The following is an 8247-nucleotide window of genomic DNA, read 5'->3' as shown; positions in this document are numbered from 1 at the left end:
AACTTGGCATAACATCTGTCATGCACATAAGAATCTTTATGATTGTCTATGACTGTTATGAAGTGTCATTTGGTAAATAATGACACTTTTAATACAAAGTTGCTCCAAAAGTTGTATTAAAAGTGCCAATTTTGCATTAAAATGTCATTACAAAATAATGCAAAGTTGGGCCTTTTAAAGCAACTATTAATGTGACTTTGCATTGAAAGTGTCATTATTTACCAAATGACACTTCATAACAGTCAAACATTCATAGACTCTTATGTTCATGACAGATGTTATGCCAAGTTTATGATAGATTTCTATCAATTTTATTGAACATGTACATGTTGCCGAATGTAACTTTTGTAGCAATTCTTTTGTACATATTTGTTAAAATTACTGTTATGTCAAGTCAGTATAAGATAGCTTATTTATTTTTTTTAGATTATCAATCTCATGTTTTACTGTTTACTATGCAATATCACAATATCATAGTGACAGTTTAAACAAATATGTAAAAAACCTATTGCTTATAAATATCACATACTGCAACTTAAAAGTTGACCTTGAACATATTTCTGCAGTTAATCATTAAAAAATAACACATTTGTGTCCTGCAATGAGGAATACAACAGAAAATACAAAAATTTAACATTAGAACATTATTAAATCAAACATTTTAATATGTCCATTTACTGACTCATAGAGGGGGTTTTTAAGGAATAATGTCTTGTTGGACAGTTTACCTCCATCCAGTTCCATTATTATCTTCTGTAACACCTCAAAAGTGTAGCGAAGGTCAGGCGAGGTTCAGTCCGTATATCAGTCCAACAAGTATTTCAATCGGGAGAGACTCAGACAGAGAAAAAAAGCGATTAAAGAAAGTTTAATGACAAATAAACATTAAAGTCCTTTGGCATTCAGGCCTTGGCCGGGGATCTCGAGTTGGAACTTCGATAAGCTTGATAAACATTCCTGATGCTGCATAGGAATGTAATCCCCCCGGGGCCTATACTGGTGGCGGAGGTCGAAGAAGGATGTGGCCTGAGAGCCAGGAGCAGAAGGTGGAGATGGGGCGAAGGTAGGTTGATCGCAGCTGGTAAGCAGAAGAGGCTGTGGCCAGGAGGTCCTTTTCAACTGGAGCTCGAACGATGATTGGCCGAAGTGAGGCTTGATCCAAAGCTGATAGGTCCAGGGTGAAGAGAGGGAGGTGCTGATTGATGAGGCAGGTGAGGCTAAAGAGTCTTCCAGATTGAATTTGCGCCAAAGCTTCATTACAACAGTTGTTGGCACACTATCCAAATTGGACATCACCCTGATGCCTTCAAGAACAATCCCGATGTCTTCATGTGATGAAGTAAAGTCTTTCAGATGAAAAACGCCGATGGTGGTGGCTCCATTAGCCTCTTCAAATGTAGCTTCATCCACACCCTATGTGAAGTGATGACAAGTTAATCTCTCTTTCTCTAGACCTAGCTGCATCTATATGTCTAGATAGATATAATTATGTATGTAAAGATCTAAATCTTTCTCTATATTTAGAGAGATTTATCTATCTCTAGTTGTGTAAATACACATATAGATACATACCACATACTCCGGGATGAGCTTGGCTGGCTCTTCTTCAGGTTGTCAAAATAGAGATCCAGCTGAGACAAGAATTTTGACTGAAGTGGTATGATGGTAATTCTAAACTCAGTGTTTATCTGGGGGGAAAAAAGCACGGTAACACTTTATTTGAAGGGGGTTGAATAAGACTGTCATGACACTTACATTAACATGACATAACACCTGTCATGAACATGAATAAGCCTTCATGAATATTTATGACTGTTGTCATAAAGCGTCATTCGGTAAATGAATGACACTTTTAATACAAAGTTGACATTATTCAAAATGTCTTTGTTATGACAACTTGACATTAACCAAGAAATCATTACTGATATAAATTTGTTATAAAAGTATTACTGATTGCACTTTAAAAATTAGGTAACTTTATGTTATTAAAGGTAAAGTTTAAACAGTAATGATTTCTTGGTTAATGTCAAGTTGTCATAACAAAGACATTTTGAATAATGTCAACTTTGTATTAAAAGTTGACATTAACCAAAAGTGTCATAATTTACCGAATGACACTTTGACAGTCATAAATATTCATGAAGGCTTATTCATGTTCATGACATGTGATATGTCATGTTTATGATGGTGTCATGTCAGTCTTATTCAACCCCCTTCAAATAAAGTGTTACCAAAAGGACAAAGTAATGAGCTTCAAATGTTCAACATTTGTAAGAGCCCAACTATCACTGCTGCAGAAAGTGAACAGTCAAGTAAATGTGCCTAGACATCTTAGATCAACATTACTCCAAAACAACAAAAAACAAAACCATGTATAACATTGTTTAATAAAAACATATGTCACCATCTACACTTCTCAGTAGATATTTACAGAGGGCACTTTACACAAGACTTGAGCATCTGGAAGACATTTGGATTCAAATAAGATTCTGAATTTATACTCCATACTGTGCTCCAGCCCAGCGCGCTGGAGCATTAAGCCTTGCCATCTACATGGCGCCGCTGCCGCGGTAGAACCATTACAATAGCAAAACGAAACATGGAGATGGAGGGGATTATTAACGTAGTGCAGTGCACCACAGACAAGGAAAAAATAACGCAGAAAACAGTCGAAGTACTTAAAATCCCTCATATTCTTATATTTGTCGCTCTGTCAGCGACGCTATATGCAGACCCGTTACCATAACAACAGACATCGGTTCTGTTAAGTTTACTGATTCGGCAACAAAAGACAGGCAAACATTTTCCATACTAAGAACAGAACACTGAATCCATTACTCCAACAGCTACAGCCAGTCTAAGTAACTGACTCAGTAGCCATGAGGAAAAAAAAGTAACACGAACACTTTGCATCCTCTCGGTGGCTTTTCACTAGCTTGCCGAGCTATCAAAACTGCCTCGTTACTCTCTCCCAAGCACACAACTTACAAATTTGATCGGTAACAACTGTTTTTTTGTGGACTACTTTGATAAACTATGATGTACTGATATGTACTAGAGCTAAACCCCGGTGCTAATAACGATAGCTAGCAAAGTGAAAACCAAAGAACATGCAGAAGGTTTACAAATGACTTCTCATACAGAACTATAATCTTTCTGGAAACATCCCCAACTACAAAAAATAATATTTACATCACTTACCTAATCGGTGGGCCTCCAAAGATTTGTCTTGCGTTCTTGTAGCTGAATAGTCAGAAGAAACTGCGCTGCAATCGCGATATCTTTAAAATTATCTTGTTTGGCTTCTTATTGGTTAAGATTCAAAAGACCGCTCTTATTATTGTCCAGTCATATTTAATTATTGTCTTTGTTATATTGCATCATTTCCGGTGATGATAAAACATGATTACAATGGTTTTAGTAATCTAATTTAATCACGTTAAAAACAAGAAACATTAGTAGTTTCATTATTGTTGGTAATTAAGTAAATGGCTCTTTATTCAATCGTGTAAATACAAGAAAGATGACTGAATTGTGTAGTATTAACTTATTTTGTTTGTGCAAATCCAAAAACCCCTCAATTCTCATTTTTTCAGTGTGGCAGAGGTACAAAGGAATGGTTTGGGCCAGTGCTCACTCATGTGTCTGACAGAATATGTCAAGACTTGAAAAGTTACGTTTACAGACTGTTTAGATTGTTCCTGTTCAAAACAAAGGTCTTTAAAGTTGTTCCTGTAATCTGCTTTTCCAGTTTGGGGCAGTCTAGACTTCTAACCATCCAGACAACACCCTATTCAAGAATGAGTAAAAATGAGGAGGTTATGGATTTTTCCAGAAATCTTGCAGCGAGGGTTCTAGCAGTCTAATTAATGGGACTAACCCAGTTTGCTGGACGTACATGGACTGTAGAGAAAACTGTGTTATGGTGTTCTGGATTGTCCTTCCATGACACCTGCTCTTGTTCTTCCTTGTTCTCATCAAGTTTCTGTTGAGAGAGCCATTCCTGTTGCAGTTCTTCACTGGGGGCCATCTCTTTAACAGACTCTGGAATCTTCTAGTAAAAATCCAGACAACATCCTCTTTAGGGATGAATAAATGAGGTGGTTATGGATTTTTCCAAAAATCTTGCAGCGAGGGTTCCAATGTGAGCTGTAGAGAGCAGGAAGGTTAATAACTGAGATGTTAAAAAAAAAAAAAAAAGCCAATTCAAAGGTTCTACCAGCCGTTGGTGAATCAATCTAGAAGCCAAAGCAGTGTGCTTTCACTTCATCACAAGGAAATTTTACTGAGGAAGAAAGAAGAAAATTAAAGATAATGTGAACAATTCTCAGACAAAAAAACAAAAACAAAAAAAAAACCGGAAATTCTTACCATGACTGTTAAAAAAAATGGTAGTCTGATCTTCTTCTTCTTCTTCTTCTTCTTCTTATGGCGGTTGGCAAGCAACTTACTGATGTGAATTACCGCCATCTACTGGAATGGAGTGTGGATCGGGATGCTACATATATATACACACCCACAAAATAAAATAATAATAAATAAAACTTATATCCTATCAATTTTGTTTTCTTAAGGTAATTCATTAAAGAACAAAAATATTCAGAAGTAGAAATTTTGTCCAAAATGTCTTGTATTTCACTGTAATTTATTTTCTTGTAATCGACATACTAATTCCCTTCTCTCAACAGAATATTTAGAATAGAACTGGCATTCTGATGATGCCTCATCAGGCATTTAACACTCCACTTATGATGATGAGCTACAGCTGTGGACACTGCAATCTGGGGGTGGAGCGCCCCCAACTGGAGGGAATAAACAACCCAGCTGAAAGAACAAGGTAAGGAAGAGAAGGGAGGAAGGAGGCCACAGGGATGTAAGAAACTGCCAGGATATGAAACCTGTGGGGTAAAATACTGCAGTGCTCCTCAGCCCTTCAGCCATCTTTTGTTCAAGTTGAACTTGAATTGTGGAGAGCTGCTTTGATAACAGACGCACCAATCAACACAGAGGGGAACCAGGTGCAAGTCTTGACTGGATTCTATTGGAAAAAGAAAAGCCAGAGAGGAGACTAGTTTTATTCATTAGACAAGCTTCTCTGTCTGGGTAGAGCAAAGAACAGAACCTTTTGATTAGGTTAGATTACATTTTCCTTGATTTTTTTTTTAATTTTGAAATGTTCAGTTAAGTGTAGTACAGGGTGACACACTAAAATTGTCATTTTATCTAACCTCCATGCAGTCCTAGATTGCGATAAACGGCATGCCAAAAATTTGAAGCTAAAAAACCTAAAAAAGGGATTGAGAGCTCTGATCGCCATGCCCAGGCAGAGTGGCCAATCAGATTAAAGGGTGGACGGTGTCAGCTGACCTGGGAAAATATAATATCTAACCAAAGGTATGCTGTACACAAAGAGAATTAAATTCACATTAAATGTGATGGAACATCAGTTTTTTTATCCAAATTCCACTAAAAATAACCCCTTTTAAATGTAAAACATGTCACTTTTGATAAACACTCGACTGCTGACATTTATAGAAATCATGGATTTGGAAAATAACAACTGAAGCTTTAAAAGAAAGTCTCTAATGCGTTTACAGGTCAAAGGACTGTATGAACATAAACTGGAGATGTGTTTGTGCAGATATATATGATAAAGGTACTCTGTAATTAGCAGGCAGGGAGATTGCTGTGGGCTGAACCAAGCTGTTGTGGTTTGCACTGGTGCCCACAGCTCTGCTGCCTTTCGGAGACGATTTGAAATGTTCTCTTCATGTATCTGTGAGCTTTCTCTAGAAGAAAGACGAGAAAGACAAAATCTGATACAGACACAAAGACTAGCAGAAGCTAAGACAGAAGTCATGGAATTTTTTGAAAATATTGAAAGGTTTCTGTGGTTTTATGTATTGCGCATTCAAAGATAGTGCTGTACATATCTTGGTTAAAACATGAGGTCATATGACCTTCTATTGCCTTTGATCAACCTAAACCAGTCTGCCCATTCTCCTTTGACCCATCAACTTATATTTGCATGTTTGTGGTATGCAATTCAGACTCAGGTACTAGTTCAAGAAGCTTCATAAATACATACTAAATACAAAGAAAAAGAAGCAACAAATTAAGAAATCAGCCATAAAGTTAAAGTTTCAGTAGAACTGATCAGAGCTCAGGGTGTGCTGTGGTGGTGCAGGGGTTAATCACAACCCACATATGGAAGCCTTAGTCCTCAAAGTGGCCATCGCAAGTTCGATTCCCAGCTTGGTGACCTTTGTCACATGTCTTCCCTGGTGAAAACTCAGTGTACTAAGTATGTTAAATTTTAACATACTTGAGTATATTTCAAGTATACTTAGAATTAGTATACTTAAAGTGCGACTTTTTTGACTTACTAATTTAGTGCTTAGTGTATTTAAGTAGTATTTAAGCACTATTTAAAGTGTACTAAGCATACTTCAGCGTACTTTTTTGGGACTAACTGAAGTAGTACTTAGTGTACTTTAAGTGTTCTGTTTCTAATGTACTAAAAATGTGCTTGATTAGTATTTTTAGTGTACTATTTTAGTGATTGAATTAGATTCAACATATACTTAGAATGTATTTTAAGTATATTGGAAATACATATTTAATATATTAGTAATGTGATTACAGTATGCTACAAATACACTTTGGGTTTATTATAATTGCTAATGAAGTACACTTTTTAGTTACTTAATGTCTTATTATTCTGCTTTGCCACTTTTTACATTACATGCTTCATACACACATCAGTACTGCCAACACATCAGGATACAGAACACAGAAAGATCCATTACAACACACTTTACAGGTGAAACTAATTACATTGTGCTTTCAATATTTTACCATTTTGTTAACATTTTATTTGATGGGGTGTGCATAAGACTGACATGACACTGTCATAAACACACCTGTCATCCAACTTTTAAAGAAAATTCTCATTAAAAGTGTCATTATTTACTGAATGACACTTCATGACACTGTTGCTATGTTCCTAACAGGTGTTATGTCATGTTTGACAGCATCATATCAGTCTTATGCACACCCTGTCAAATAAAGTCTTACCCACATTTTTTCAAGAGCCAATATACTAAAACAGAATTGTACAAATTGTCAATGCATTCAACGTTTACAGTCAACATGCTTATGAAAATCAGCACAATTAAACAATAGGTAAACTTTAGAGGAAATGTGAAAAATGTTTCGCCATTCCAGTGCAGACAAACTGAAATTTCTCTTTCCTAAGAACAGTGAGGATCAACGACAGAACATTCCCATTCACTGCACCACTGCACTTTACAGAAACCTACAAAAAAGAATAGACCAATTAAACACAGAAAGCATTTGCATTTTAAAGAGTACAGAAAAATGGCAAAGAAAAAATAAGACTTACAATTTTCAGCCGTTGTGGACTCGTTATGTATGTGACATAATCAGAACTCATGGTGATTGGGACCGGATGCCTGGGGTGGAAAAACATTTCTGGGTGATTTCTTTACCTCTTTATGTTAGAAGTAGAAAAAAACAGTCAGCAATGACATAGAATCAGCTGATGAACTATGAAGCTGTTTTAAGTGTGGACTTAAGGGAGAAACTACCTCTCCGACTCAGCCTGTTTTTGAGAAATATGGCTGAAAATAACATGCCCAACATGAATTGAATGTATCTCAAGAACTACAGAGTTTATTTTAATTGTTTTGGTATCAAAACAAAGGCAAGACCCTAGAGAATATGTTACAGCTCTAAAAACCACCCTGCCTGTTACTGAGGAAAGTAAATTAATATGATACACAGTAGAAATTAAGAAAATTATCTATTTCCGCCTAAAAAAAAAGTTCAATATATGAAGATTCCTTTCAAAGCATGCAGATGAAATCCAAAACATGTAGTAAACAACAGTACACAATCTGACCTTTTACTGTGCCAGTTTTCTTGAAAAAAAAGTTAATCATATGAGTTTTAGAGAAGTACTACTTGATAAAAATCTAGGCGGACCTTCCAAATTGGCCATTTTGGCACAATTTGTGCCATTTGAACTTTCTCAGTTTTTTTTTCTGAAGTTTCTGTTTTAATCATTTATTCTTATCATATAATAAATGATTATTTATCATAGATAAGTAGTTACATCTAATAATTGTTTTGGGGGGGTTCCTTTGAAAAATTCCACATTGCAGTCATTCATAAAAAGAGAAAAAAACAGACAAATTGTTATAGACTGAAAATGGAACAGATTAA

The 8247-nt window shown here is 35.9% G+C and overlaps 1 long non-coding RNA gene across 2 annotated transcripts; it reads right to left on the bottom strand.

Moving 5' to 3' along the window:
- Positions 1-1257: 1257 nt before the first annotated feature.
- LOC107837150 (uncharacterized) lies at positions 1258-3435 on the bottom strand. Of its 2 annotated transcripts, none has more exons than XR_001663143.1 (3): positions 3202-3435; positions 1573-1688; positions 1258-1413 (listed from the first exon to the last, which is right to left on the bottom strand). It is a non-coding gene; the product is annotated as an uncharacterized LOC107837150 (long non-coding RNA). The 2 variants fall into 2 exon arrangements; XR_001663142.1 differs by lacking the exon at positions 3202-3435 and adding an exon at positions 2405-2802.
- Between the last annotated feature and the right edge of the window lie 4812 nt (positions 3436-8247).

Source organism: Poecilia formosa, unplaced genomic scaffold (genome assembly GCF_000485575.1).
Source record: "Poecilia formosa unplaced genomic scaffold, Poecilia_formosa-5.1.2 Scaffold118, whole genome shotgun sequence".
In the NCBI taxonomy this organism is placed as follows: Eukaryota; Metazoa; Chordata; class Actinopteri; order Cyprinodontiformes; family Poeciliidae; genus Poecilia; species Poecilia formosa.
This window is presented reverse-complemented; position numbering and strand designations above follow the sequence as displayed.